We start from the raw sequence: 13766 nt of genomic DNA, 5'->3' as shown, positions 1-13766 counted from the left end.
TTCTTCTGATTAAGATGACATTTTAATGTTAATAAAAGTACATCTAATTAGGGGGCTTCTGAAAGGCAGCTCCTTCTTTGTGCAGTAGAAAGGTTTGCTGCCTTTTTGAATCCTCTCATGAATCTATGCCCTTCTTCAGGCTCCAAAGGGGAAGGATTATGCCATTCTCAGCCCAGAAACTGAAGTCTTTGAGATGCATCCTGATGGTATCATCATGTTTCCCAGGTTAGTATCTTTGCTATTGTAGCTCTTAACCAACAAAGCTAGCTATTTCTCAGCTCTCACTTAGTAGCACTATCTTGCCATGGCTTTTCTATTCCTTGAGAACAGTCATTTCAAATAAACACTTCCCAGTTAACTCTCTGCTTGCTCTTACTGGTTTGGGGATGTGAATATTTGGTATATTAAAGAAAAAAATATTCTGAAAAACAGAATAATGTCTGTGCTTTATATTTTTCAGCCTAAATTACTCATAGAGAGGAATTCAGGTAACATTTTTCATAAAGTTTCAGTTGTTCACTTTTTTTCTTTTGGTTAAGATTGTAATAAATCAATAAACAGAGGAATAAAATTTCTAATCATTCCAATGTGTTGTACTTGCATGGAAAATATCTCTTAGAAGGTGTCTCAAAAATCAGATCTATACAAGTCCTACATTTTTGATTTTTCATGTCACAGCAAACAAGCAGGAGATATTTTTTTCTCAAAATAAGTCCATATCTAGTGGACTTCTACCAATACCCATGCCCTCTTGAGGTTCTGATTGCTTAATAACTTAGGAAATAGTTTTAACTCTCTACAGATGCCCTGACATAAATTGGAGAGTGTCTGCAAGTGAGCTGAAGGGCAAGACCAAAACTTAAAATACACTTTGCAAATTGGAGCAAAAGAGGTTAGTCTGTTCTCCATGAGCACTGTGAGTAACAGATGAGAGATATATGCTGCTCAAATAGCAGCAAGTAGGATTTGAGTTAGAATGACCTTTCTGAAAAAAAGGAGAGTGAATTGCTGGCACACATGGACTGGGGCTCTTCTGATCTTCCAGGCACTGCATTTCTTCACTGTATCATTCAGTTTCCTAACCACAGTCCTCAATGATCTAATATATTCTGTCCTGGAAAGTAATGACCTGCCCAGAAGCTTTAAAATAGCTCTCTGACCAGATGATCAATGCAAATTGCAAAAGAGTATGGTGCTCTTTCTTCAAAGTGGTGTTTTCTTCTTCCCAGATTTCAGCATAAGCTACCATGTGGAGAAGAATCTGCAGAAACATCTGTAAAGTCTTGCCAAGATAGTGAGCTGGAAGAAACAATCTCAGAAAATAAGCATGACAGGAATCTCACATCAGAACATTCTGCCAGGTGAGACTACAGGAGAAATGCTGACTTTGTATTCTGGTACCTGTGAGTGAGATATTTCCCTTGCACACCCTTCTTGTGCTGAATGACCAAAGATATTTACCTTTCTGTACCTGTTTTTTTTCTGCAATGTAAATGATACTGAGCTTTACTTTGGGAATGTTATGGCACACCTAAATGTTATAGTTCAGACTTCTCCCTCTCTCCTCCTCTCTCTCCCTCATTCTCTCTCCCCTTCCCTTCCCCCTCTTTCCTTCCCCCTCCCTTCATCCTTCCCCTCTCCCTCTCCCTCTTGCTCTTCCAGTTCTCCTCTCCCATCCAAATCTTTCTCATCTCCCTGTATTTGAAAAAAATTAGAATAGACCCAACTATTCTTCTCAACCACTTTATGCTTCAGAACAAGGTTTAGAGCTTGTGAGCACAGGATGGAGATCAAGCTCCTTCTGTGCTCATACAAACTCAACCTGGTATTTACTTTCAGCGAGCTGCCACGATGTCTGGGCAGATCCCCAGATGGAATCAAGCAGAAACCAGTTTCTCAAGCCAGAAGTAAAACTGCTTTTTCAGTTTACAATGACCATGAGGGAGCAAGACAGGTACATGATAGGGACTGATGTCATTACTGTATCATATTTAACTACAGAAAAAGAATAGTCATATGGATAGTAATCTTAAGATCTCTCCTGGTGTGTTTATTTTAATATTGAACTATTACTTTTAGTTGTTAGTTTAAAAGATGGAAGTGACTATATTTTCACAACGTAGTAGTTTCCATTTCTACCTTCTTGTGAAATTTCTACAAATATTTTTTCTAAGTATTGCTTGTGCTAGAAATGTTAGCTGTTATGCTTTTATGGGATAGTAAAGAGGAATTTTTTCTTAGATAATTGATTATTAGTAATTTTATTACAAGATAAATAGTAGATTAGTATTAGTAAAATCTAGATACTAGCAGGTTATTAGTTATAATAGTTCTTGTAGGCACTACAGGCCTTTCAGTTAGCCCTGCTGACAAAAAGGTTCAGAAAAGAGGATGAGAACTGAAAAACAGGTCTCCCTCCATCCAGAATCAACCTCCCCAAACAGATGAGAGTAATACTGCATGCTATTGCATTTCTGTTGCCCTCCAGGGAACAGGCCTCCCATCTGTTCAGAAGAACCAAAGGTATCTCCACTCATTGTCTGCTGAAGAGAGGCAAAGGAAAAAAAGTGTAAACTGGGCAGCATACAAAACTGCGATTGAAACAGAGGAGCTCCCGAGGCTGCAGGTACTGGAAGCATTTTAGAGCATTGAAAGACTTAGCATATCTGTCATCCAAGGGAGATGAGATTTGAAGATATTCAACTCTCAATAGCACTGTTGCCTCAAAAAAGCGAAGTGTGTGATTGTTGTCTTTCAAACATGCTTGCTCACTGCTCCAAGGGAGAATCTGTCAATAAATACACACACACACACACACACACACACACACAGACATATATATTATATCATATATATGCTTATATATATACTTACACATATATTTATATGTGTGTGTATCTGTATACACACATACAGATATGTGTGTGTGTGAATACACACATATCCCTCCCTTGAACTTCGGAACTTAGGAAGCTTCATCCTAAGGTGCTTTTACTTCTGTTTGAACACTTGTAGCCAAATGGCTTGAGACAGTTGTATGCAGGCTTCCTGTAGGGGCAGAGCTCCAGGCAGTCTTCTCATTTACTAAGATGTTATTACAATCAATACTGCATTTTTTAACAGTATAATATTTTTAAAGGACTTGTTCTCAAGGACAGTGATATACCAACAACAACAAAGTATTTCTGATAGCTTTTTTAGCCAAGGAATAAAGCCTTTATGTTCACCTAGTTGGACAATGAATTTTGTATTAAATATCTTGAGATAGGCTTTGCAATAAGATGCCTCCCTGCTGTTTAGTGACAGTTCTGTTCATACCTCAGTGCAAAATTCATTATATATTTTTTATTCCTTCTATAACAGCCAAGATCTCAGACAGAACAACTGAAGCCAGGGAAAGATTACGGCATTAATCTTGCTATTGGTGATACGGAAAAAAGGGGGAAATTTGAACAGAACAGAGAACTGACAAGATCTTTAAAATAAATAAATATATTATTCCCAGGATTGTAACTTCTTTGTCAAAATGCTGGAACTGTATTCCAGAAAATCAGAAAGAGGGTCTCCTGCCCAATAAAGACTTCTATAGGCTGTCAGCTTTTGAAGAAATAGCAAGTGGGAGCAGTGACCACTGAAGCTCAGGGGAAAAGTCGAGCCTAGAAAGGGTCATTAGCACCATTCAGTCTAACCTGCCAAACATTTCTGAAGGCAGTGAACAGTAGCATCTACTCTTCACTGCAAACCACCTCCCCTTGTCTATGATATGATGACTGATGTCAGAAGTGAACCTCTGTTCAGGCTATGGCATTAACTTGAGGGGTGTGATTCTCCATCTATAACCACATTCTGCCTCTCTGGGGTAGTTGTTAACTGAAACTGGAAGTTTCTGAAACCAGATCAAATCAGATGGGCTGGAGGACTGCACAGGTCATGTGGTCATAGGTTTGTCTACTGTTAAATGTTCAGAGCTTCTAATTGAGGTGAGAACCAGCACCAAGTCTTCCTTTAATGTCAATGCAGGTAAAGTGGACTGCTGCAACCCAATCAAAGGTTCAGTCAAACTTACTGTTTCCCTCGGTTCATAAAGATGGGGTGACTCCTCACTTCCCACCTGTAATAGAAAAGAAGAATAAAGAGGCAGAAAGGCTGGAGAGTCTACAAAAAGAGTAAGTGTGTGCCAGATCCAGCTAGTCCTGGAATGTTCAGTGACTCTGACCAACCTGTGTGGTCAAGATTCCAAACCTCTCAGCCGTGAGTTTGGATATTGCATCCTCTGATTTTTCATGATTTGGGAATAACTCCTTCCAAGTGCCAATCTGAAGCCCAGAGAGAATGGCTAAAATTCTCTTGAGCTAAAGCGGGGATAGAAATGGCACCATGTGTGTGTAGTAGCTGGGGGAAGGAAAGGGTAAGCTCACAACCAGTGTGTGACAAGTAAGTTTCCTCTGTGTTTCTGTAGCCAGCTTTCCATACGATCTAGGCAGAGGCTCCAGGTCTTGGAAACATACAAAGCCCGGAGGGAAGAGTGGCAAAAGAGAGTCGAACTAAATCAGCAGAGGAAGAATGAAAATAAGTTCCTCTGGTAGGTACCACTAAATATGGATATATTTCTCCTTCCCCTGCAATGACCATCCTCTCACTGCCAGCAGCTCCTTTGGGAAAAGGGGTCTTTCACTAACACCACTCACAGGATGGACAGCAGCAGACTTTTGAGTCTGATCTTCAATCAGACATACTTTTTATCTGGGGAGTGATTGCTGGGCACTCAGATTAAGATTTCAATATGCAACTTTGTTTTTTTCTTCCTTCTCAGGTCAGAGAATGTACCCTTCCTTTTAGAGCATAATAACATGAAAAAACCCTTGCCCGGCCCTTTGACATTTTTCAGTCCAAGGTCTCAGCCTCTGTCTGACTAAATTGACTAAATTGCGGAGTGATTAGTTACACTGGGTACCTTGTATTGGGAACCAGTATTTCTCTGCCTTTATACCTGTAATTTTAACTGAAGGGATTTTTTTTTGTTGTTGTTTGTTTGTTTAATTCCTTAGCGCTGGGGAGAAGATACAGCTCTGGGACCGAAGTGAAAGATGTTAGAAGTTGCTAGATGCATGAGATATGAGTGCTTCAACAGAGTCCAAAAGGAGGATCCTACACCTTCTTACTAAAGAGTACAGACTGACTGGATCTGAAGACTGGCAAAACCCAAGAACCATCACTTCTAGGGATGAGTGAAGGAATGTCAGTGCCAGAGCTCTCACTGCTGGTGTCTGTGTTGTCCTCTTTGCAGCAATACAGCTGTTGGGAAAGGTGGTGGTAGGGGAATCTTTTACCTGCTAAAATCCGGACTATGTAAAATAAAGATGATTGGTGCTTGTTCATAGACTGTGATGGATATCACTGCAGGAACAATGATGGGAAGATTTGTTAAAGACCCTATGTTCTATCCCATAATTATTGGTATGAAAATAATGACATAGTGTCCATACATACACCCCACAGCACATCCATATATAAACCTGGCAGGGTACATATATGCTATGATACACATACATGACCATGTGAGTATATACACATACCATCCTAAACTGATAACACACCATACATATACTTTTCCATAATGTACAGTCATAGCTGTATATAACAACACACTGTCCGCAGTACAACTCTGTCACACCATTGACACCATATCCAGACACTCCACACACAGAAGTAGTGCACGCACACACACAAACATAACATAGTGTCCAGGCCACACTTCTGTGTGCTGCATCCTCAGTCCCCAGGGGAGGGAGGGTGAGCACAAGGAGGGTTAAAGTAGCTAGTGATCCTCCGCATTGTGAGGGGAAGGGTCAAGGGCAGGGAGCTGCACAGTAGCAGTAGAAGGGCAGATTGTGAGGCAGATGGTTGTACTCTTTTTCATCTACAGTACTTTCAGGAAGAACAAATACGGGGACAATCATTTCGCATCTCTGGGCCTTGGTCATTCCCTGTGCTGTTCAGTGTCATGTCAGGGTAATGTTTACTTGTTCAAGTACCCAGGGACACTCTCATCTCCTTCTGTCCTGGAATGCTTTCCTCCCTCCCTGTGCCACATCAATGCAAACATTCACAGAACGGCTGAGGTTGGAAGGGACTTCTGGAGATCATCTAGTACAACACTCACGCATATCAACACCTACAGCATGGTAGACAGGGTTGTGTACAGGCAGATTTTGAGTATCGCCAGAGAAGGAGACTCCACAACCTCTCTGGGCAACCTGTTCCAGTGCTCTATCATTCTCACAGGAAAAAAGTTCCTCACAATCAGGTGGAACTTCCTGTGATTCAATTTTTGCCCATCGCCTCTTATCCTTTTGCATGGGACAACTGAAAAGAGTTTAGCTCCATCCCCTTGACACCCTCCCTTCAGGTACTTATACACATTGACAAGATCCCCCCTCAGTCTTCTTTTCTCCAACCTAAACAGGTCCAGCTCTCTCAGCCATTCCTCACAGGGCAGATGCTCCAGCCCTCTGATCATCTTTATAGCCCTATGCTGGACTCTCTGCAGTAGCTCCATGTCTCTCTTGTACTGGGGAGCCCAGAACTGGACACAGTACTCCAGGTATAGTCACCAGGGCTGAGTAGAGGGCCAGGATCACCTCCCTCGACCTATTGGCAATGCCCTTCCTGATGCAACTCAGGATATCATTGGTCTTCTTGGCCACAAGGGCACATTGCTGGCTCATAGTCAACTTGTTGTCCAGCAGCACTCCCAGATCCTTCTCTGCAGTATTCCTTTCCAGCAGATCAGCCCCCAGACTGTACTGATGCCTAGGATTATTTCTCCCTAGGTGCGGGACTCTGCACTTGCCCTTGTTGAACCTCATGAAGTTCCCCTCTGCCCAACTCTCCAGCCTGGTCAGGTCTCTGAATGGCAGCACAGCCCTCAGGTGTATCAGCCACTCCTCACAGCTTGGTATCGTCAGCAAACTTGCTGAGGAGGAACTCTGTCCCGTCATCCAGGTCATTGATGAGTAAGCTGAACAAGACTGGCCCCAGTACTGAGCCCTGGGGGACACTGCTGGCTACTGGCCTCCAATTAAATTCTGCATCGCTGATGACAACCTTCTGAGTTCTGCCATTCAGCCAGTTCTCAATCCACCTCACTGTCCACTCATCTAGCCCACATTTCCTGAGCTCACCTAGGAGGATGTTATGGGAGACAGTGTCAAAAGCCTTGCTGAAGTCAAGGTACACAATGTCCACTGCTCTTCCCTCAACTACCCAGCCAGTCATTTCATCATAGAAGGCTATCAGATTGGTTAAGTATGATTTTCCTTTTGTGAATCCATGCTGAGTGCTTCTGATCATCTTCTTTTCCCCCACATGCTTAGAGAYGAAATCCAGGATGAGCTGCCTAAAAAGATCTCTAACCCAGTCCTCCTTTCTCCAGACTTTCTCCCTTGCCTCCAGGCTCTGGGATTCCAGAGGGCTGCCCTTAGCAGTAAGGAATGAAACAAAGCAGCCATTCAGTACCTCTGCTTTCTCTGTATCCTTCATCACCAGGGCCCTCACACCATTCAGCAGCAGGTCTACATTGTCACCAGTCTCCTGCTAGCTGGAGCAACACTTTGCACAGCCAGCCATTAAGTGATTTCCCTGCCTATGAAAGTGAGGGAAAAGAGCACAATTTGAAGACAAATGATAGAAAAGATAAAGCAACACCTGACTTCTGGAGAGATCTGCTAATTAACCTTCTGTCCTTGTCACTTGGTAATTAAAGATAAGGTGACATTATGACCCATGGAATAGTCTGAGCCAAAACTCTTTTGTTTGTGCACTCTCTTCCATTTACGACGACAAGGAATGGTGTTAACAAAAAATGGATAGTTATGTACATTATAAAAATCTTTGATGTAAAATTTTCCATTATTTATATGAGATAAAGAAAAGACAAATGAGACAAAAAATAAGTGGGAGAAAGGAGAGAAAGAATGTGTTGGCTTTCTCAAAGAGGAGCATACACATCCTTCTGAGAACCCAGATCATTCAGGACTTCCATGAACGAGAAGCAATCTCCAATTATTATAATCTGATACTTGGTGGTTCCAAGACGTCTGCCCAGATCTAGGGGAAACTTGACCTATGGTAGACAGACCCACTCCCTGCTTATACAGGTATGCCAACACATCTGGATGCTTTTGTCTCTTTTCCAGCAGGAATTTTCAGTTCCTTTCATAATTGACACAGATTTAACAAGAAGAGCCAAAAACAGCACCAGAGTAAACATCCCATCCCACAAAAGACATATGGATTTGTTCAAATGAATTTGTTCCAAGGACCCTTGAACAGCTGTCTACTGGCCATAAAGAAAACATGATGGGTGGATGACAGTAGAGACATCTTCATGTTTGACATCAAAATTCAGATGAGATAACTCCAACACTGTAATACGGAAGTGATTAAAGTTCAGAGTAGGGAAATCATAGAGTTATTAGACTAAAATGTTCATATTTAATGTTCATTTATACCCTCACTACATAGCATTAAAGGTTGATTTTTATCCTATTTTGAATTGAAAGGACATTTATTCATGATATTTTTCTCCCAGGTGCAACTGACATCAGACTGGAGAAATCAGTTCTCAATCTCTGAGTTTATCCTCCTGGGATTTGCAAAAAAACCCTGAGCTTCAGAATCTTCTCTTCCTGCAGTTCCTGATTATTTACTTTGCAACTGTCATTGGAAATATGTTAATGTGCTGGTGGTGGCTGATCAGTACCTCCACATCCATATGTACTTTTTCCTGGGCAACTTGTCTTACTTGGAGATCCGCTACAACATCACCATCCTTCCCAGAAGAATACTTCTTCTGGGAAAAGAAGCATTTATACTGGGAGCTGTTTCAAACTATTATTTCTTTGATGTCCTGACAGCCACGAAATGCTGCCTTTTAGCTGTGATGTCTTGATGTCTTGTGATTGGTGTTTAGCAATATGTGAGACACTGATATATCACCCTGATGAATAGCCAAGTGTGCATGCACCTTGCTGCCTATTTCTGGTCAGTAGGCTTTTTGGGCAGCATCATTTTAATTATTTTAGTTTGCAAGCAAATGCTTTGCAAGTCCAATCAAATTGACCATTTCTTCTGTGATTTAGCTGTGACTGTGAAATTCTCTTGTAGTGACACTCATACACTCTTAACATTGCACAACTGATTCCATTCATTTTAACACTGTCATCCTACATCTGCATCATCAGAACCATCCTGAGCATTCATTCTGTCACAAGAAGGCAGAAGGCCTTCTCTACTTGCTCTTCCCACCTTGTTCTGGTAATAGTATTCTATGAGACATGGCTCACCACATACATGGTTCCATCTAATCACATTCAAAAGAATTACAAAAAGTTTTCTTCGTATTTTACTCTATCTTGACTTCACTGATCAATCCCCTCACCTACAGACTGACGAACAGAGAACTCAAAGAGATCCTGAGAAGGGCTGTCAAAAATCTGATGGGTATTTCTGAAACTTCTGTTAGGTAATGAAATGGTACTTTCTGTATCTAACAAGCTGCAGGACATCTTGTTATTCAAAGAATGTTTAAAAAAAATTGCAGCCTCATACCTCACAAAATTGTTCAGTAGGACATGTAAATTTTGGGAGAACTCTTATGTGCATCTGGACTGGCAAGCTCCTTATTCATCCCTCCTTCATTTCAGTGAGCTGTCAAAGTTTGTGTTATGGTCATCAAGTCTCCAAGCATGACTCCTGGCTTTTGATGTCAGATTCTTAATTACATTTATTTTACACAACTCTGCTTGCCTAAAGATAAGATGTCAAATCTAAACTAGTTACTCTAGTGCTATGTGGTACTTCCAGAGGAGAATCGGTTCTCTGATGAAATGATCCTGACAGTCAGCCCCAGGATTTGATGAGCAATTCAATGAACAATCTCCATTGACAGAGGGAACCAGAAAATAAAAGCCTTCTCATTCATCTTCATGTGTCTTTCTTTTGAAGCGCACTGTGTGAGCAAACCATCTAGATATTGTTTATGAGCAATGAAGATAAAAAGGCGTTTGCAGGACATCATCCATGCCATGCTAAGGTGGACACCTTAATTAAATCAGAAGAAATGGTTTCTTGGATTGCCTACAACTATCCCTTAACCAAAAAAGACAGAGATTTAGATTTCAGCTTAAGTGAGAAAAATCTCACTTTTAGACAGTAACTTACTCTTGGATATTCCATTCCTTGGGATGGAACTCAGCTTCTTAAACATGGATGTCTAATGATATTTTAGACATCACTGTGTATCCAGGACATCCACAAAGTGCTGGCACATTTGACATGCACTTACGGGACTCCGCAACATACTAGAGCAGAAGCTGGAAACCAGACAGAACATCATAAAGCATCTAAAATGCCACTGAATTATTCTACTGACTTTAATACTTATAGAAAGATTCACTTGACTTCCTAGAGTATCAAGACATCAACAGATCAACAGGGAACTGACAGATACAACACACGAATCATGGAAGATCCTTGCCCATTTGGAGCTTAATGGGAGATTGCTCAGTTTACTCCAGAGCTTTTCAAAATGTCACCTATATGAAAGGAACCAAGTCTTTAACACTGTCAAATGCACTAAATGAGGTGTCTAAAATACTTGCAAGCTTGAATTAGTCACAAATTTTTCTTGGTGGCTACACTACTTTCCTGCAATTGTTTTGACTGGACCTCAGGGATAATAATGAAGATTTAAATAACTAACTTACATTTTCATTCAGATGCCTACAATTAAGCATCTTCAGATTCACCTGAACACCATGACCATGCTGGCTGCAGAGCTGACTCACACTGTCCCCTGTGATGTCAAGTTCTCCATTGACAGTAATGGAACAGCAGATACTGGAAAATGAGTTAAGTGCCCAAACTTCTAAAAAAAAAAAAAACAAAAAAACAAAAAGAGAGAGCTAGAGAGAGAGCGAGAGAGAGAGAAAAAAAGGTGTCATTGGAGTTGCCTTGTGATATCCTGTTTGGCCTCTAGATGCTGCTTCAGAACAACTGAAGTTTTATCTCTGCTCTCTGCTGTCCCACTGCTCATCCCACTGCCCCAGACTCACTGGGATGTATCAGATAACCTAAGACATCTCAAAGGGTGCCAGACCTCTGTAGGAAACTGCAAACTCACGTACAGCCTAGACAGCTCGCTCTGAAGTAGAAACCTACCTGCCAAACAGACAGATCATGCCTGAAACTCTGATGGCTATGTTAACTGGATCTCCACTGACTATACAGACATTCAACTTACATGGAAATGTATTATAGATGCCTTAATGTATTTTTTTAATCTTGAACTAAATTCTGCCCTTGAAGTTTTAATCAGATGAATTCCATTCCTTCTGAACTTCGAAAAGTGCTGTAGGTCACCAAATACAATCTGAACATTGCACCTGGCAAAGACATCACTATAGACCCTAGGAGACAAGGTAACATTTTCCACTGGGTCCAAAACTAAATGAGAAATTGAACACAGAAAAATGTAAAAGACTATTTCCCCGGTTTTCCCTCCACCAATGATGAGACACTTCAGCATAAGACAAACAATTTATATATACATTGTCCCATCTGTGGTTAGCCTTCATCATCTCAAAAGCACACATGTTCAACATCTGGTTCAGCAGGCCTCCAGCCTGTGCTTTGGAGTGGGGTTATTTTGTTCCCTGGGCAGGACTTTGCATTTGCCTTTGCTGAGGGACTTGATATTCCTGCAGAACTTCACCCATGTTTGCTTGTAGATAAATCCCAGACCTTCCACCACATGGAATGGACTCAGTCCTGATTTACATTTCGTCAGGAAGAGAAGAATAGAGCCCGTGACTTCATATGACTATACTGAAATAACAAAAGGCTCTTGCATGGCTAAAACACTCTAAGAAAGGTTTTTGGTGAATTTCAACCAAATCCCCTAAGTTCACCCAAAATAAATCCTCAAGTTCAAGCTGGCTACATAGAGTCTCTCAAAAGTGAGTCTACTGAGAATAGCATGACTGGATTCTTTTGCATCCTTCTTAGAAAGGTGAGTGCATGCAACCCCAGGTAAAGAGAGCTACTGTAGTTCATGACTGAAATGGGTACAGATCCCCAAAACAAAGTCCTATGAACTCTTTAATAATAAAATCAAGACATAAGCTTTAAAAGAAAATATGACTTTCTCTCTCCTTCATTTTTTTTTTTTAATTTACGTACTTCTAACTTTAGGAAATTTTGGTATTTACCCCTTTCCATTTTTCTTTTGCTATTTTTATGGTCGTGTTTTTGCTTTGTTTTGGTGGTAATGGTTCTGAGCTTCCTTTTGGCTGCAAATGAGATATGAGTTTTAAATGAATAGTTCTAACAGTTGGTTTGACATTCCCCCCCCCCCAAAAAAAAACTCATTCCACTTTTTTTTTTTTTTTTTTTTTTTTTTTTTTGTCAGCTGAACCCATTGTTCATGTCTGAAACTTTCTGTTATAATTTCTCATGCTCCTATTCTGGAAATGTTGAAAAATGTTAATTTTGGAGGAAAATATCCATCCCAAGTAAATGCTCCTATACATAGCTGTATCTTATTAACTGTTTAATTCCTGAACTAGTCCATCAAGTTGATAGTCACTTCCCTTTTCCATTTGCTAAATTATCTCTCAAGTCAATGGTCTAGCTGGATATTTTCCTTCTATACAAGCATTCAGTTTCTCTTAATCTAATTCTGTTCATTCTGTTGTGTAGGCATTTTTCAGTCTACTTACCCCTGAAAAATCCTACCATCTATTCATCTCTCCTTTGATCCAGCTGTTTTCAAGGTTTGTTTTCTGAGAAAATTGGACTCTCCTGGGACCAAAGTTAAAGACATGACATTACGTTTTTTAAAAATTTTATAATTAATATTTATTCTCCTTTCAGTAAAACAGGTTCTGAGTTTTTTTTGTTTTTTGTTTTTGTAATTATGATAAATATTCCTTGTGTTTCTGTGCATAATTAGTACAAAATATGAAATCAGTGGTAACTAGAGTAGGCAAAGACTTTGCAAACAGGGACATTTCTGTGGGGTGCACTTCTGTCCACTTACTGCTTGACCAGCAAGTTGCCCTTCTTCTCTTTGATTCCCACCAGGAGATAAGCCAAACTAATTCCCTCTCAAAATACCTTTATTTCCTTTCTTCCTGTAGTATGCAATTAAAATAAATGACAAATGCAAATTACATTTCACATGTTCATTGAAAAGTACCTGAGAGCTCTCTAGTTCACTACACAATGCTTAATTCTATAGGGAGAGGCAGAACACCAGACACAGAGCTCATTATGGCTGCCAGCACTTTAATGAGTCTCCTGAGTAATCTGTTGCTGCATCCCTGTTACTTTGCAACTGCATCAAACTATGGCAAGGTGCCTGGAGAAATGACTGGTAGAAGCAGAAAGAAAATACACTTGGAGTTTTAATAGATCCCAGAGTGAGATGCAAGACTGTACACTAAGTCAAACAGCATGTTCCCATGGGGACTCATTAGTGCAGAAATTCACAGGCTTTGATAATAGACAGAGAACAGAAAGTTCTCCTGTAGCAAGCTTCCTCTCAGTATGTTCTGTCAAAAAACGGAAGTCAAACATTAATCCTTAGGTGCTGGGAAAGGTGATCCTTTTAGTCATCTCCACATGTGGATCTTCTTTTCCAAACCCGGGCTGTCATGAAATTGGTAGAGACACCTACCTGCTCTCTAGGCCTCAATGATCAG

At 40.6% G+C, this 13766-nt stretch overlaps 1 long non-coding RNA gene across 1 annotated transcript in view; it reads right to left on the bottom strand.

Annotated features, from left to right (window-relative positions):
* Positions 1-2089: 2089 nt before the first annotated feature.
* The window catches only part of LOC146589470 (uncharacterized), a 44713-nt gene continuing 33036 nt past the window's right edge, over positions 2090-13766 (bottom strand). The window contains exons 4-5 of the long non-coding RNA XR_014897166.1: positions 4067-4111; positions 2090-2788 (exon numbers count right to left, since the gene is read on the bottom strand). This is a non-coding gene — a long non-coding RNA (uncharacterized LOC146589470). The remainder of the gene's footprint in view (positions 2789-4066; positions 4112-13766) is intronic.

The sequence above is a fragment of the Rhea americana genome, unplaced genomic scaffold (assembly GCF_003343005.1).
Source record: "Rhea americana isolate MKP2758 unplaced genomic scaffold, rheAme1 scaffold_454, whole genome shotgun sequence".
NCBI classification, from domain to species: domain Eukaryota; kingdom Metazoa; phylum Chordata; class Aves; order Rheiformes; family Rheidae; genus Rhea; species Rhea americana.
This window is presented reverse-complemented; position numbering and strand designations above follow the sequence as displayed.